Below are 19,255 nucleotides of genomic sequence, written 5' to 3'. Positions count from 1 at the left end.
AACTGAAACATTACTAAACAAATCCACAAAAAGAAAGTGAAATAGTTGTTTTCGTGCATCGTACGTCCAGCACGTGTATGCCGCAAACAATTCTAACAAAGAAAATCTTGGAATCCTTTCAAATCTCCACTGTAATTTGTACGTAAAGCCTGAGAGGCTTTTCCCAAAGGCATTGTTTTTTTCGTTACGTGTATGTCGTTTCTGTATGTTCCGGGCAAATGGAAAATGTCAACAGCGAACTTTTCTGAGCGCTGGACAAAATGGAGCGTAGACTACTATATAGTATACCGGCCGATATATTTTGTGTTGAGATATTAAACGGTGAAAATGTAAATATTTTGTTATTTAAAAAAATATTTTAACAGTATTTTTTATAAATTTACGTTTTTATTATAAAACGTGTTATGAATATTAAAAATATTATTATTAATTAGTGATTTATTTTTCGGTTCTATAATGTCGGTTTTATAATCGTTGCAATTTTTGTATCTATATAGAGTTGGACGTATGTCCTTAGTTAGTTACTTATTTATTATAGACCCATCAGCCTCCTGAACCATTTAGGATGTGTTCACAGTTTTATAATGTAATATAATGTAATATACATTCATATTAGTATAGCACATGAAAATATACATTATCTATAGTAAGATTTAAAGTATAGAGTGTAAGGAATAATACTAAATATTGAGTATAAAGTATAAGTTAAATGTTTAAGATATAAAGTATATATTATAAGGTGACAATTAAAAAAATATAAAAGTATTTATATGCATTGATAGGTGAATGTTATAGTATAAAATTCGTACAACCTATGATGGTGATAATTTAATAAGATATATAAATATTTAAATGTGCATTCTTAATAAAGATAAGTAATCTGTCGAGTGGAGTATATATTAATAGATTCTTTAGCTGAAGACACTGGTTTATCGTCTCTCCTAGGTTGAATAGTCGTCTCTGAGTGTTGTATCTTCGGCTCTCCGTCAGTATGTATTTGACAGTTAGTGACGAACCACATTCGATGCACAACGGTGGACTTCTGTCCTTAATGAGTACTTCATGGATCAGTTTGCAGTGGCCAAGACTCGAGAATATGTTTAAATTGCGTCTGCTTATATTGGCGGTATTAAGGCCGTGATAAAACACTTTTTACATCTACCGGAAATGAAGAAATGGCAGTCATACTTCAATTTACTTAGTGATAAAACACTTTTTACATCTCCCAAAGCTTATTGTTTTCGATTTGGCTCCATACGAGTTGATATAGAAGCCTAAAGATCATAGTGGGGTGGTGTTTCATGCCCCAACTCCAAAAAAGGAAGTTCTCCATCGATGATTCTTCCCTTTCCTTACCAAAGTAATCTACTCGTACCACATAAAAGTGATGGTTTTGCGGCTTCTTTCTATTGTAGTACTTAATTCGCGGATAAGTATATCTAGCGGGTGTAAAGGTAGAGATGATTGGAGGCTCTTTAAGGAACTCATTACACTATATATGGCGAATAGTTCACCTATCAATATGGTCTATGAGATGGGGAGATTGAAGTGTCCCTCTGATAGCACTGATGGGAATGCTGCTCCTATTTTTAGCTTTTAATTTGATTGAAAATGGTGCATATATTGCTAGAGCTGAAATTATCCTTTGCTAGACTCTTCATAGCGAGATCGACAGTTATATTTGCTAAAGTAATCTATTTTCGGAGATGTATGTTGGTGGAAAAACTAGCGATAAGCCATCACAAATTTTTTGAAATCTGTGATTTGAGCCTTTATGCTGCTTTCTAGAGAAGCTGAATTTGGTGTTTGGGGGAAGAAATGTCTGTAATGAGAGAAGTCTTGGTTTAAATCTGAGTTGTGTGTTGATTTTAATCTATTTAAGTAAGAGGGGATACCGGAAATGAAGAAATGGCAGTCATACTTCAATTTACTTAGCGTTAAGGCTTTATATATATTTAGTAAAGTGATTTTATTGGCGTCCCAATGAAAGTTGGCTAATGTGCGTAGTAGGCTGATATCTGCCAAGCATTTATTCATAACATAACTAAGATGCGGGAGCCAGCTGAGGCGAGAGTGCGTAAGTCTGAGAAATGTAGAGAGTCTTGATTAGATATCAGACATGACTATAGATAATTGTTTGATTCTCTGTTCATTTGCTCTGTACAACTCAGTTCATTTGAAATAATTTTAAATTGTCAAGTGGTAGTGTGAAAAAAGGAATATTATATGATCCCAAAAATGTTTCGTCGTATTTTATTATTTGGCCATAATATAATAAAATAAATGGTATATTTCTATTTCATTCTCATACTTATCCCTTCTCAAACATCTTTTGCGAAAGAAAAGGAAAGAGGTAATTGCTGGATTCTATTATGTTCAAAAGAACAAATTCATTTTGAATTATGTAAAATTATTTTTATATTATATATATCTGACTTGATTGCAGAAAGGAATGGAGTAATGATCTCTAAACTAATGAATTAAATAAAAATTTATGAATTTTTTAACAGCCGCGCTCTTTTCAGATAAAATAATTATTAATTATTATAATATTATAATAATTATTAATTATTAAAATAATAAATAATATATATAAATTATTTTGAAACATTAATGAAGAAACTTATAGTCTATAAAAAACTATCTAATAATTGCCAAAATAACATATATGCAGTCAATATTATTTTACTATTTATCGTGTTGTTAAGTGTTGATGTGTTAAGTGTTGTTCTTTTTACCCTATTACATTAATAAATGAAATTGGAAAATAGAGTTCATAAGTGCTGCTATATTAATGTATATTGTTATTTACAATAATATTTCAAACAAAACCAAAGTATATATTTATATATAAACATAAAATCCCCATATCAGCTTTTAAGATCGCGTTTACGACGGCAAAACAAGAACATTAAAAATCATTCGCAGGAAGTACCAGAATATAGCTACTGAAACAATCGATAGTAAAAAGTAGTAAAAATTACTAAACGGTCGATAGTTCTCAACGCTAGTTGTGAACTTTTTACTCGATTATTATGTTCGATATTGTAAAAGCTGTTTTGTTTAGGTAACAGCTAGTCTGGCGCATCTAGATCAGGCGAATAAGGCAGTTTCAATATGATTTGGTTCGAATTTTTAATGAAGATGCACTGGTCTATAATTAAGACATGATAAAACTAATAGCTTTGTCAACATTTTTTATTCTCAGCAGATGAAACTCACACCTCGATATTTATGTCTTATAATTTTTTTATCAGTGTAGTGTTATATTTGGACATACCTCATAAATAATCAAATATATAAACATCCACCTACAGAAACTTGAATATGAATACACACCACATTATTTTTTTTATTTACCACTTCACCAACTATTAATCCGAACCATGATGGTACACCGGAGCTAACTGAAAATGTTTCAAATAGAGAACCCCCCGCAGAGAGGAAATTAATAAAAGGAGAATGTTTCTGTTTCGTCCAATGCAGTGTTGTTATTTTAGAAAAAATTCTTTGCCCCACTAAACATAACCGTACAGATGTACTTCCGAAAATAATAGCCCGTCTAAATCGGAAAGATAAAAGCAAAGATACGCCTTTAGATATCTTGCACAATGCCGATGAAAAGGTCTCATTGTATTTGCCTACCTATATTGCTGTCGGTTATTATTACCATTGTGTTGGGATGAGTATCGGGCAGCCCTTGTAGAAGCAAACGGTGTGTTGTGTATTCTGGGTTCGTCATTTTGGTGTTTTGGTTAAGCTGCAGTTTATTGTTTGTAACAGACGTGTAAATGTATTTTTTTTAATTACACAACTTTTTGTAGTTTAGCTCTAATATATAACAGATTGGCTGAAAAGTTCCAGGCCTGACACATAGATAGCGCTATATTTATTGCATCCACCGATTTTTCAGTTGGCATTTCAAAGGAAAGTTGTTAAAATTTTATGATATTCTACTCATAATTTTGTGAGTTATTGTGCCTAGAGTGACATGTTTTAATTTTACCCTGTTTTTTTGAGGGGAAAATGCCGTTCAAGCGAAGCAATAGCTTGAAAGTGTTATACTCTGCTCCATCAGAAACAACTATAAAATGTTGGTTTGCTGACTTCAAACGTCGTCGTAGAGACACCGATGATTCAGAATGCAGTGGAGGACCAAATGAGGTGGTAACACCAGAAGACTTATTGCATGAGCATTTGTCTATTAGAATGCTCTGTTCAAAGTAGGTGCCGTGTTTGATCACTGTTGACCAAAAACAAGAACGTGTTCATGATTCTGAGCAGTGTTTGATCATGTTTGAACCTAACAAATAAGAATTTTTACATCGATATGTGACAATGGATGGAACATGGATCACTTCACTCCGGATTCAAAACGATCGTTATCTGAGTGGACAGAAAATGGTGACAGGAATATTTTGAGTCAAAAGATAAATCGTTCTACAAAAGTGGTATTGAAATGTTAGAGCGGTGCTGGATTGCTTGTGTGGACCTTGATGGATTACGTTGTTTTTTTGAACGCGTTTTTTTGGTTATGCTCAGGACTTTTCAGTCCATATGTTATTATGTGCTTGTGTTCGATACAAAATAATCTTTTTTTAGTATTAATTTACTAAGTTACACAGTGTATACATATACTAATCATGGAACGCTTTAAATCTTATTTTCTATCACTGTTGTTGTTTCATAATTAAATCTGATACAGAAGTCCATCAGACACTTTGTATTGTATCCCCGTGTCATTTCCCAATTGTCGGTTTTGGTGACAATTATATAAAAGTGACGATAATATTCTCAGCTGTTTACAATAGCATTCATGATTTGAAGTTAGCAACACCAAAATTATTAATCGCAGTTGGGTTAATTTTAAAGAGGCGTAGAAGTTTAAACTATTAGCTTAAAATATTTTGATGTATATTTGATGCAAATGCGCATTTTTCTGTAAAAATATTGCATTATTAAAATATAAACATTTCTTGAATAATTATGAATTGGAAAAGTGAACAATTCAATTGACCAATTACTTGCAACAATTTACTTCGTCAATATATTTTTTAAAATTAATCTAATATAACCGTCCTATCATGTAGAAGTACAACTGCTTGTAATCAACGCAACTTATAATCTAAATCTTATTCTAGATACTATTCTAACTTATTTTAAAGTCTATCCTAACTTATTCTAAAAAACGTTCTAACTTATTCTGGAGATTACTAAATCTCACTCTATGTGTTTATTAATTAGTTCGTACGGTAGATCGTATAGTAGTCTTTCAGAGTACTTCGCACTAAGACTCCGAATCACACTCGTTATGGGTTCTAATCGCTATATCTATATCGCGCTGAATCAGTTTGTTGGACACGTAATATGGAGCATGGACGATGACTCGCGACACTTTATTCTAGTCATCAATAAATAAGTAATTTTTCTCGGTATATATTTGTTTAGGAAAATGAATATAGGAATAATAGATATTGAGTTAGGAGTTATATACCAACAACTACTTTATTATTTATATTAATATTACCTAACATTCTACTGGCCTATAATCCACTTATTTGGCAAGTCCTTTCAATGTGATGGTTCTTTACTGTGCTTTGAAAGTTAATTCTTTTAAATGATCTCTCTAAGCTGGCAACTGTTTGGATACAGCCTACTTAAAAAGCTTACAGTTTATAAAACCTTTTCTTTTTTTATCTAACTCTTTTTAAGCCTTTACTACCTTTCACTTCTCCTCTCCATTCAGATATTTTTATTGAAGTCTAACGTTACGTTTTCACTGAAGAGTCCTTTTTTAGTTTTTTCAAGTGATTCCTAGCAGCTGTTTATATGGACATGTTTATTTAATGTTAATTAAAAATAGAACATTTTTATTCAAATTTATTCATTAAAATATTTATTCAGTTTTACTGATAGTTGTCTCGTAACAGCACAGTATTTTTTTACTTTAATTTTTGATAAAGCTTCTTAACATTATTGTAATCTTTAATTTATTTAATATCTTTAATTTATTTGATATTTAGGTTTGTTTAATTAATATAAAAAATACAAATTGTTGGTGAGTATACAACTTAAAGGGACAGCCATATTATAAGCCTAGTTAATTAACAGGTCAATTGAAAAGTCCCCAGCCTGACACATAGATGGCGTACTAGAATTAAATCCATATGTTATTTAGTTAGCCCTAGTCGGATCATTTGTTTGTGAATTATAGCATTTTGAATGAAGCAATATTTGTTATTGTAAAAAATGGATGAAAAAGGAATTTCGCGTATTGATAAAATATTACTTTTTGAAGGGAAAAATACAGTTGAAGGAAAAATTTGTTTGATTAGGAGTTTCCGGACACTGGCTCAAGAAAATCAACCATCAAGGATTGATATGCTAAGTTTAGACGTGGTGAAATGAGCACCGAAGACGGTGAACGCAGTGGACGCCCAAAAGAAGTTGTTACCGACGAAAACATTAAAAAAATCAGCAAAACGATTTTGAATGACCGTAAGTTGAAATTGAATGAAATAGCGGACACTCTAAAGATATCAACTGAACGTGTCCATAATAATATCATTCACGAATATTTGGCTATGAAAAATCTCTTTGCAAAGTCGGTGCGAGCTTCCGAGCTCGCTTTTGATTAAAAACAACGACGAGTTGATGATTCGAAGCAGTGTTTGAAGATGATCAAGCGAAATAAACCCGAGTTCTTGCGTCGATATGTAACAATGAATGAAATATGGCTCCAACATTTCACTCCGAAGCCCAATCGACAGTCATCCGAGTGGACTGCACTCGATAAAACCCGCTCCAAAACACACGGCTTGCAAGGTTATGGTATCTGAATTTTGGGATACGCATGGAATAATTTTCATTGAATACCTTGAAAAAGGAAGGACCATCAACAGCGACTATTACATAACGTTATTGGACTGTTTGAAGGACGAAATCGCCGAAAAAGAGCCGCATTTGAAGAAAAAGAAAGTGCTGCTTCACCAAGACAATACACCCTGTCACAGGTCAGTGAAAACGATAGCAAAAATCCATGAATTGGGATTCGAATTGCTTTCTCGTCCACCGTATTCTCCAGATCTGGCCCACAGCGACTATTTCCTGTTCTCAGATCTCAAAAGAGTGCTTGCTGGGAAGAAATTTTCTTCGATTGAAGAAGTGATCGTCAAAACTGGGGCCTATTTCGAAGCAAAGGAAAAATGGTACTACAAAAATGATATCGAAAAGTCGGAGGGTCGCTATAATCAGTGTATCACCCTTGAAGGGAATTATGTTGAATAGAAAAAACTAATTTTGCCAAAAAAATATGTTTTACTATGGTAGGCCGGTGACTTTTCAATTAACCTGTTACGTATTCAACAAATTTCAATATCTATTTACAACTTTTTTATTTATGAATTGGATAGCGAAGGTATATAGATATAGAAATAGAATGGGTTAGAGAAAGCTTAAATGGATTTTAAAATGAATAAATCACATAAATATGAATAAAATTGACATTGCAATTGTTCTAATATCTAGCTGCAGCCGGCTAGAATAAAGTTCAGTTTGTCTTCCAGTATCTTTCTTGGCAGGCAATAGTCTCTTGGTATGAAACTGCATGATCTTGGAGGCCATTTCACAACTACAAAATTGGGAATTTTGTGTTCACTAAACCGGTCTTTTAGTAAATCGATTGTGACACTAATTCTGTTACGTGTTACTGTGCCTTTTGAAATCCAAAGCTCCTCCATAAGAAAAGAACTCATTTCACGAACTGTTTTGGTTTTTTTGTAACAGTATAAAACTCAGATTGAACAAAATTTTGCGAAATTTGAAATCAACAATAATCTCATATCGAGATTATTCACCGAATGTCAGCCTACTCGGAATCGTTTGGCGTCAATTTCTCCACGGAAGCAATTGTTTTTGCTGAAGTTTGCTGATATTTTTCCATAAAATATTCCTTAAAGAACTTCGAGATAGATGCAATTCATAATTCATTGGAGTCTTCCTCTATGTTACTCCCTACAGTATATATACGTGTTAGTTATGTAGTATTAACTGATCTGATTGATAGTTATGTTGATCATAAATTGGATATATTGTTATGCACGCTTTAGTCTTGTAAACACGACAGACTAAATATGTTTATCTTCTATATTACTTTAACAAACTAAAGCATATTAATTTTTTAAATCCAAAGATATTTTGTACATACCTCATCTAAATATGTGACGTCAAAACGTCGCAATATTGCTGTGAACAATTACACACTTATCTGTGTACACGAACATTTTACACTCTACAATTATATTTCCTACAGTTACATATTAATTATATACTCACCTTTAGTAGTTTCCACTCTCATCACTCGGTCATCACTCATTGAATCATAATCCCATATTCAGAAAGTTCCACTCAACTCAATAACTAAGCTGTTCATTTCAAATCTATCTAACATTTGTTCACAATTCAATCTTTCGTCAATTTCTTTTTCAATATATCTGATTGAGTTCATCCGAACCGAAGATGTTATTAACCATTCCTGTTTCCAACATGAATTCCAATATATCTGCGATGAATTATTAATAAATGCTATGACTAATAAATAAAACCTGATCAGTTGTTATTCCACCGTTTACCTCCATCAACTTTTGTTGTCGTAACACTATTTTTATTAACATCTTGCCATGAGTAACCGTTGGGTATATTGGTCCCATTCTGAAATATCCATGTCTCATCTAAATACATAAAGTGAAATAAAGTCTTCCTTCATTTTATTATAGGCTTTTAAAAATTGTATCTTTTTAAAAGCAATATCAATTAAGCAAGTTCCATTAGACCTCTTCGATATTTTTCAGACTAACGGTGTCCTTTGAAATAATTGTATTAAATTATATTTGTATTGAAAAACTACTCAGTATTTTTATACATTTCATATATTTAATATCCTATAGAGTTCATATATTTAGTATCAAGCATTTTTTAATTTTTGAGATATTTCAGTGTCCATACTAATATTCAGTGCAGCTGCAACATCCTAAAAATATTTTCAATAAAAATCGAAGCAAATTAATATTTAACAGTAAAAATGCTTACCTCTCTAACGAATTTTACTGGCAAGAGGGGGCCTCCATTATCTCGTTCCTGTTCAACAAAAGTAACCTCAAAGCAATCTGTTCTGTCTGGCTTCGGAATGTTCAATCAAAGTAATAATAAGCAGCGTTTTGAAATTTATAAAAACAGCAAAACATTAAAATTACGTTTGCCGTTTAATTACCTCTTATCACTGTTGTTTTGAAGAATTTTGCATACGTTTGATAGCCGAACGACTTTGGTAGGCTAGTTAGGACAGCATTGAGTCTCTTTTTAATTAGAATAAAATTAGAAAAATAATATTGTTTGACTCTAAAACGACAAATTGCAGTAGGCAATACATTAAACATCTTGATGGCGTATGTGTAAAAAAACTTTGATAAACTATGTAATGCATTTTATTCACATCCATTAGTAGTGTACATTGAAAAGTTCCCGGCCTATAATAGTAAAACAAATTTTTTTGACAAAAATAGGTTTTTCTATTCAACATAATTCCCTTCAAGGATGATACACTGATTATAGCGACCCTCCAACTTTTCGATACCATTTTTGTAGTACGGTTTGTCCCTTACTTGAAAATAGGCCTCAGCTACGACGATCACCTCTTCATTCGACGAAAATTTCTTCCCAGCGATCATTATTTTGAGATCTGAGAGCAGGAAATAGTTGCTGGGACCAGATCTGGAAAATACGGTGGATGAGGAAGCAATTCGAAGCCTAATTCATGGATTTTTGTCATCCTTTTCACTGACTTGTGACAAGGTGCCTTGTCTTCAAATGATCCAATAACGCTATATAATAGTCGCTGTTGATGGTCCTTCTTTCAAGGTAGTCAATGACAATTATTCCATGCGTATCCCAAAATACAGACGCCATAAACTTGCCAGCTGACTCTTTATTTTTCCCACGGTTTGGAGCGTGTTCATCGTGTGTAGTCCACTCGGATGGCTGTCGATTGGACTTCGGAGTGAAATGATAGAGCCATGTTTCATCCATTGTCACATATCGATGCAAAATCTCAGGTTTATTACGTTTGATCATCTTCAGACACTGCTCCGAATCATCAACTCGTCGTTGTTTTTTGATTAAAGAAACTCTTTTGGGCGTCCGTTGTTGTTCATCGTCTTTGGTGCTCATTTCACCACGTCTAAATTTAGTATACCAATCCTTGATGGTTGATTTTGCTGGAGCAGTATCCTGAAACTTGGCATCAAGCCAATTTTTTGCTAATTTTATTTTTTCCCTTTAAAAAGCAATATTATATCAACATGCGAAATTCCTTTTTATGTTTTTTTTTCACAATAACAAAAGTTGCTTATCTCAAAATGCTATAATGCACAAACTAATGATCCGACAGCTGTCAAAATTATACACTCATCTTTTGAGGGTTAGGGCTAACTAAAAAACATATGGATTTAATTCTAGTAGCGCCATCTATGTGTTAGGCAGTGGACTTTTCAATTAACCTGTTAGTTTAGTGTGATTTCCTGCGCGTTGTTCAGTAGCTGTATTGGTTCCACGTTGCTGTGATTTAATAAGCTTATTAAATTTAATTTTTTTCGTTTGGATAACTTCATAAATCCATTTAACTTCATCGTACTATTCTTCACTGGTTATGTAACATGAGTAATTAATCGAAGAACTTTGTTTTGACAGAGTCTGATTAATATGTGGTTTGACGTTTTAGTGAAATCTCATATTTGCACTTCATAATATTTTTCATCTTAAGTTAAGTCAGGAGAATCTTCCGTCTAATCAGTAGAGTTCTTTGGTTTTGAGTCTGATCTTCTGTGCTTTTTGTTTAATGTGATATAAAAATAAGAAAACTAATACGCATAAATGACACTAGTAAAATAGTTAAATGCTAAACTCTAACTTATGATCTCCTGTTTGTTAGACCACAATAACTAAATTACGGTACCATTGTCGTATATTTGAAAAACTACCAGGTGGCCATTTTTAAAATTTTTAAATTTAGTGAATAAATTTAAAAATTGATGTATAGGTGTAATCAATATAATAAATCCACATCTTAAAACCTCTTCGTCTTCGAAACACTTTCTGAATTTTTTAATTTTATAAAAACCAACATTTTTACTTGTATAAATACGTATGTTATTCCGATTTAAATAAGGTAGAACGCACTACTGCTACTATTCTAGCGGCATGTATATCTCGATAGTCTCTGGTATATAATTAAACATCAATACCCTACCATTCCCAAACCATTTGACCTCTTCTTTACTAAATTTCAGTTCTATTTTCCGTAAAGGTTTCAAGACTCTTATCTGTTCGTATCCTTTTCTTCAACCGACAATAGAAAAACAAACTGAAGACACACTTGTGGACGAATCCTCTTCCTCCATTCTTTTATTATATATTTTTTTTATATCTATTCAATGAATGAAGTTCGACGATAGATAAAAGAATGGGCCAGAGGCAGTTTTTACCTTTTAAATTGCGCTGACAAAAGAAACGATTTGGTACCATTTTAGATAATGATAAGGCCCATTATGTTCTCGCATTAGCCGACTCTTATGTATACGAGGTTTGTTCTGAACGATTTTCAGGAGATAGTAAATAGTAATGGTAATATTGGAAAGGGGGACTGGAAAGTATTAGAAAAATGTTAATATCGTTAATTTTAAAATTTAATTAACATATATATTGAGAGGATGTATATTCTGGTATTTAAAATAAATTCATATAAGCATAAGTCAGGTTATTAACTAATATTAAAACATAATTTATTAATTAAAAACATATATACATTCTTTGAGCTCATAAATATTTTCAATTGGAAGTTTGGCAGAACAAGTTACATTTTACAGGTCTATTTCGATGCTATCTGCGATATCAAAATTATTTGAGAAACTGCTGTTGTATGTATTAAACAATTTAAAGAAATACCAGATTTCCAGTTTGGATTCCGAAATGACCACTTGACAATCGACCAAGTGCACAGACTAACAGCGGTTGTAGAAAAGGTACTCGAAGAAAGAAATACTACTCTGCAATATTTCTGAACGTCTCGCAAGCTTTTAACCGGGTACGGCATTTGGGATTAATATACAAAATGAGCAAACTGGTACCGCAGTATTACTGTCTACTGCTGGAGTCACATCTTTAAAAAAAATTTTTATTGACACTCTTGTGAATGGGCATTCTCAACACATAAACCTATTTCTTCTGGCTGGAGTTCTATAGGGTAGTGTCTTTGGACCAATGGCTGGAGTTCTATAGGGTAGTGTCTTTGGACCAATCCTATATCTGCTACTGCTGATATTCCAACAGCAAAAAGAGTACTTGGAATATTTTCCGATGACACAGTTGTGATGTTAAAAGATGTATCTCTCTCTAAGACTATATAATAAGTACAAGTAACATAGAGGTCAACAACATTTACAAATGGACTAAAGACTAGATAAGAAAGATACAGCTTAATAGCGTCAAATTAGTCCAGTAAATTTTGCGTTGCGGCGAATTGACGTAAACCTAATTATATCAGGCAACCAACAAAGAGCTGCACAATGACCTCGAAATCAAATGAATGCACGAAGTGATCCAAGATTTTACCTTAAAACATGAAATAAGGTTGCTAGATCACAGCAAAGTGGAAGCAATACAGATATTGGACAACTCGCAGGAAATCAGAAGATTGAAGTGAACCAAACCACATGAACTTGCTTAGTGTATTCTTAATTTTTAGATTCTTAGTTTAACAGTATTCTTAATTATAGCTTAAGAAGATTAATTTTATTTTAATTTGGGAAATACACACTGATGTATTAATCACGCGCTGGCATTGATGTACTGTGTAAATTAAGATTGTACTAAGCATATCTAATATAAGATGTAATTAATAAAAAATGGAAGCTTTGTTTTTATATTAAGCGAACCTTACTACACTACATTACACAAGATCTAATAGTTTGATTCAGTTGAGCTTGTGCTTTGTACTACTGTTACCCAAGACTTCTATTACTTCAATACTGACATGAGAATGGAGTTTCCCCTCTTGATTCCTTGCGATTCTCTTGATTCCCTTGAGTAACATTCGGTATTTAAAAACCTCGGTGTAACTAATCTTTCCTGTGGTATTTTAGTGCACCACACCAATACTTCTCAAGACTGTCCAGGAAAACGATCACATGTGTAAGGTAGGTAATAAATTGACCCCAATAAACTTCTTTTTGGCACATATGTGGTTTAGCTTCGTTCATTATAGAGTAGACTTTCTCTTGTTTGATTCTAAATATTCTGGCTCTAATGTACCATTTGTGTTATTGATTATTCAGCGTATTGTATCGGTAAAAATTGTGGCTTATGAACTAGGCCGTCATACCATATCTTATCGATGGCTTGTGCTCTATCTAAGAATATACACTTTTACTGTTAGGTGCTATAAAATATAATCAAGAATATATGTGTTGAACTTACATGTTTATAAAAAAATAGTTTGCTATACATCAATACATGTATAATAAAGATTCCAAATTGTATTTAAAATAATTGAATTAATTATTCAAAACCTTCTCGAATATTGTTTTCTTTTAGAACACATAATATAATTGTCACCATATATTAAAATTACAAACAAATTTACAGCGGTTTTGAAAATTAAATAAAAGAACAATAATATATTTTATACATTACTTTTCGATTGGACCCTGTTTGTATGTTTTAATGTTAACCAGATACAAAGCATAAAATATCTGTTTCAACCGCTAAACTGATACCATCATTTCCTCCCTTTTATACTCGCAAAAATTATTTTAAAGATTTTTATCATTCGTATAGTTTAAGTTTCTTTTTCAATGAACCTGCCAAACTCTGTGACTCTGTACTCTGTGACTTTAAATTACTAAATTCCAACGAGCTATCTTCCGTGGGATGCATTAAATTTTGCGTAAGCGTTATTAATGTCTTTCCCATTTCCCACTCATTATCTTTGAAAATTGCTGTTAGTGTTCTTTCCACGAAATGTTACAATGCCGGCGTGATTGTGATATGTTTATATTATATTTTAACATTTATTTGATAAATTTTCTAAAGGAACATATATAAGTGGTGTGATGTCAATTTCAATAAGTGCCCTACGACTTTTGCATGGTGTTGTGCATCATTATCAATTCATAGCTGGCGTTCGGGGAGAGTGTGTACTTCTCAACCAGTATGTTGCTCTTGGTTTGATTGAGTTTTGTGAGCAATTCGTTTGCATTTCATTCGATAAAAACATCCAAGTTGCTGTAACCTGCGTCTCCGAATCTGTTCCTTAATTGCACAGTGGTTATTGCATCTTAAAGGAATGAATTAATTTTTAACTCAGCTAACAAACTTACAGATATCAGACTCTAATAGCGCCAAAGTGTCAGAGTCATACTGAAGGTTTGGTAAGATAAGTGGTTGAAAGAGACGGATTTTAGTTTTGATTCTGCCGCTTGCCCGATTCGGCTTATTACTTTAGCAGTAGATGTAGTGGAAATAAAGTTCAGTGATGAGGAATTGGAGGAGGGGACTGTTGAATTGGGACTCAAAAATAATATCATATGAATCATTAATATTAGTACATTAATACATATGTATTACGAAGTATTATTATTACTACAGTCGCAGGCAAATACCAAAATGATTCGATTCTATTACGAATTGAAATCCATCGATTTTTTTTGGGTTTGTGTTCTACAGTTTCAATGAGAGCAAAATATACATTTGTATCCGGTTGTCACTGATAATAAAAAGTGGATCTAACAGGTCAAATGAAAAGTCCCTGGCCTACCATAGTAAAACAAATTTTTTTGGCAAAATTAGTTTTTTATTCAACATAATTCCCTTCAACGGTGATACAATGATTATAACGATCCTCCAACTTTTCGACACCATTTTTGTGGTACGATTTGTCCTTTGCTTCAAAACCTTGCCAGCCGACTGTTGCGTTTTCCCACGCTTTGGAGCGGGTTCATCGTGTGCAGTCCACTCGGATGATTATCGATTGAAATTTGGTGTGAAATGATGCAGCCATATTTCACCCGTTGACACATATCGACGCAAAAATTCGGGTTTATTACGCTTGATCATCTTCAAACACTGCTCCGAATCATCAACTCGTCGTTGTTTTTGGTCAAAAGTGAACCCACTTTGCACAGAGCTCTCTCATAACCAAATATTCGTGAATGATATGATGTACAGGTTCAGTTGATATCTTTAGAGTGTCTGCTATTTCATTCAATTTCAATTTACGGTCATTCAAAATTAGTTTGTGGATTTGTTTAATGTTTTCGTCGGTAGCAATCTCTTTTGGGCGTCCATTACGTTTACCGTCTTCGGTTGATGGTTGATTTTCCTGGGGCAGTGTCCGGAAACTTGGCATCAAGCCAAGTTTTTGCTTCAACTGTATTTTATCACTTCAAAAAGCAATATTTTATCAACACGCAAAACTCCTTTTTATCCATTTTTCTCACAAAAACAAAAGTTGCTTCACTCAAAATGTTAAAATTCATTAACTAATGATCCGACAGCTGTCAAACTTATACACGCATCTTTTGAGGGTTAAGGCTAACTAAAAAACATATGGATTATGGTATCGCCATCTATGCGTCAGGCCGGGTATCTTTCAATTGACCTGTTATTGTATATTTGATAATTGATCAAGCAGTAATGGATCATGTATTAGTCAGGCGAACCACTATCAGTTTCCAAACCAAATATCCTCGGGTTAGAGCTCATTATGTGCATTAAAAAAATATTTTGATGTCTCCTATAACCAACGAGGGTTTATCTAGACAATACCTACAATTTAACTTGGGCTCCGAACCACGGTCTTCGGCATTAAGCCTACCGACTGACCAATGACTAACTTTGGAGATCATCCCAGACATCCGGTCTTACCCAGCCTGATTACTGGCGTGACTGGGTTGGTTATTCCGTGTCGGATTTTCGTTACCTATAAAGACATTTACAATTGCAATCGCAAACATGATCTTGACTACTTGCAACCTTGACTACTACGCTAACGAAACAGGCTTATGCGTATTTGCTGATATTTGAAGGGTATCATATTTTAAGAACAACTAAAACGAAATGAGACCGATAATCACGAGATACACGGGGCGAAAATAATTTTCAATACGGCAATATTTGTCGATATGTCCCTAAAACTGGTAATTTATTTAGAATGTTTGAATTAAGAGTCCTTTTTCGCGCGCACGTATTCTCCAGATGTTGCTACGTCCGACTATTACTTTTTCTGACCAATCTTGGATTCAAAGAGGTTGATTTATAAGACAATCATAAAGCCAATTTGGACCTATGGGGTGTAAATATGGGGTTCCACTAAAATTCAAATCAACTAGTCATCCAACGCTGTCAAAACAAAGTTATTCGATTTTTTACCGATGCCTATCACTACGTAACCAAATGAATGTGTGGAGTTATCCAAGATTTCGCCTTGAAACACGAAAGAAGATTACTAAATCATACTAACGTGGAAGCAATACAACTGCTGGACAGCGCGTAGGAAGTCAGGAGATTGAAGCGAACCAAACCATACGAACTTATATAAAGTGTATACCTTTTGTGCAAACTATAGCTATAAGTTATTATAATTTTATAATTGAGGAATACATATTAATATATTATCCCGCACTCGTCTTGTGAATTAATCCAACTATAAATGAAATGTAGTAATAAATTAATTTATAATTAAAATTGTACTAAGCGTATCTAATAAAGATATTATAATAAAAAAAATTCATGGATTGCATCCAAAGTACAAGGAATTCTTTTGACCTGTAATTTATTTTTTATCTGAGCTATAGGAAAAAGCAGTAGCCGGCCATGCACAATATATCTAATAACAAATATTTTCAATTTTATTTTCGCTATACTTTTCATTTATCAAGAAGAGGCTAATAATTATTTCATGTGTTAATAAACTTTGATGTTGTTATTCAATTATATAATTTTATATAATATGGAATTGTTTTATTAAGAATTATAATAATAAAATTTGTTTATGTGATTTGTCTACAGGACTCTGCATTGTCTGAAAGTTGTCTATAATCGATCGATAAAAACGCATTCGAGGTAATATGTACTTCGGCTACCGGCCAGTAGATGGCAGCAGCAGTATCAAGATCAAATTATTTTGTATTTAAGGCATTCTTATATTTTTGGCTTAAACTTTTTTGGATAAATTATTGTAGTATAATATAAAGGTTTACAATTTTCAAGTTGTTAAAAAACAGATTGTATATATCGTAATATAAACATGGTAATACTACATTTCCGATGGTAATAATAATATATCAATATTTTGGTCTAATTTTAAATAAATAATAATATTTCTTAATAGAAAATAAAATATTGTTTATACCATTTAAACAGTCATTTTAAATTCTTAGTAGCATTATGCGTCGCTTACAAGCACTTATACTTGGAAGAATGTTATTATAGAATAAAAATGTAACTAGTCTCATTTTTATGTTCTGCCTTATCGCTTCAGTAATAATGTGCATTTACCTAAAACATGTAAATGTTTTGAATATTTGTTGAATGCATCTATTACATTTAAGGGATACTAATAATAATTTAGTGGTACGTTTTCTTGATTTTACTTATTAAATATATATTTTTTATAACATTAACAACTAAAATTGTATAAAATATGTTTTAATAATTTTCTTGTGTTATATAAACAGTTATTTTACATCAAAGAAAATAGATAGAGTAATACAAGTACTATTTCTTGGTTTCATTTTAATATATTTTATTTATATTCATCTCCTGAACCCATATCTCGTTTGTTAATTACTTCTTATTAATATCCAATGGTGTATTGACTTATAGCAATTTGTGAAACTTACAGTTTGATGAGAGATCAGCGTAAATGTCATTTAAGGAAGCATTAAACTTCCACAGCGAGTATTAATTTTTATTAATTTGTAGTATTTTTTGGAAAGCAGGTAGTATGATAAATGAGGTTATTCAATAAGTTCGTGGAGCACGATCTATTATTTTCACTATAAAACTAAAAATTCGAAAAGAAGACAAAACTTAATTCTACTAAATATTAATTGTTAATAAATAATGAATTGACATATCAGTATATCTTTAATGATTGCAAAATGACTTGGTCTTACAAGGTCTTACAAGCTATGAGTTAACATAGTACCAACAGCAGCAATCGTTGTAAAAACTCAGCGCATAACTTTGGGAGATCGAGGGAGACTTAGCAGAATCTCTCTTAATCTCATTAGACATAGTGAGTGAAATTTTAGGTTAAGTTTTCTTTAAAAAATAAGTATTCAAATATACACACAAATATATACATCACAAATATTTTGTGTGCGTTTTCAGTACTGTGAATGAGACTTGGGTTTCCCAACATGATATTGAATCGAAATAAGAGGGTTTATAGAAATTAGTTGAGAAGGAGTTGCCACAAGTTCTTTAGAATTAAAAAGAAAGTTTTTATTGTCAAAATACTAAATCAATTGTTTTTTTGGTTTTCAGAAAATTTTCGTTTCATTTCCATCAATTTATTGAAGGCTTTATCATATAGCTTTCTGGAAGATACATTTGAGTCTTTAAATATAAAATACTTATTGTTATATAATTCTCAATATTATTATTTTTATTAGTTTAGAAATAAGGTTCAATATCTTTGTTAGTGTGAAAGAGTAAGGTTATCGATATTGGAAGAGTTGCATATTCAACTTCTTAAGACCAAAATATGTTCTAGAAGAATATTTATGACCTTTAAATTAATTTTAACAAATAGGTATTTTGCTAAAAACATTTTGAGGTCAAGAAACGGGTCAAAAGTCCCAAAAGATACTTGATTGTATTCACATATAATAAAGTACTTCCGGCATCCCAAGATACATACAAATTTGAGTATATATCACTCGTTCAGATTTGAGAATAATCTATTGGAAACTGTGAATATGAGTGTTGATATTATGGTCATGGATACTATATTTTAATTACATAAACAAGAATTGTAAACGTCACTATCAAAAGCTTGAAATATTATTAACACAGATCTCAAAATCTATCGAAGTATTTTGGATTTAGTCATAGTTCTAGTGTTTTTGATAGCTTGAAACCCCAAAAATTTACGTAGTATATTATAAGACTAAATTGTGAGTAAGACAGCCAGAATGAA

The 19,255-nt window shown here is 32.2% G+C and overlaps 1 long non-coding RNA gene across 2 annotated transcripts; it reads right to left on the bottom strand.

Annotated features, from left to right (window-relative positions):
- Positions 1–5,042: 5,042 nt before the first annotated feature.
- Positions 5,043–9,186, bottom strand: LOC143193012 (uncharacterized). Of its 2 annotated transcripts, XR_013004926.1 has the most exons (4): positions 9,088–9,186; positions 8,921–9,028; positions 8,631–8,861; positions 5,868–8,560 (listed from the first exon to the last, which is right to left on the bottom strand). It is a non-coding gene; the product is annotated as an uncharacterized LOC143193012 (long non-coding RNA). The 2 variants fall into 2 exon arrangements; XR_013004927.1 differs by having other exon boundaries at positions 5,043–8,560; positions 8,631–9,028; positions 9,088–9,178.
- Positions 9,187–19,255: the final 10,069 nt, after the last annotated feature.

Source organism: Rhynchophorus ferrugineus, unplaced genomic scaffold (genome assembly GCF_030347505.1).
Source record: "Rhynchophorus ferrugineus isolate W39M unplaced genomic scaffold, kcgeb_rfMv2 rfM3, whole genome shotgun sequence".
Lineage (NCBI taxonomy): Eukaryota > Metazoa > Arthropoda > Insecta > Coleoptera > Curculionidae > Rhynchophorus > Rhynchophorus ferrugineus.
The sequence above is the reverse complement of the archived record's forward strand: the minus strand, read 5'-3'. Positions and strand labels throughout refer to the sequence as shown.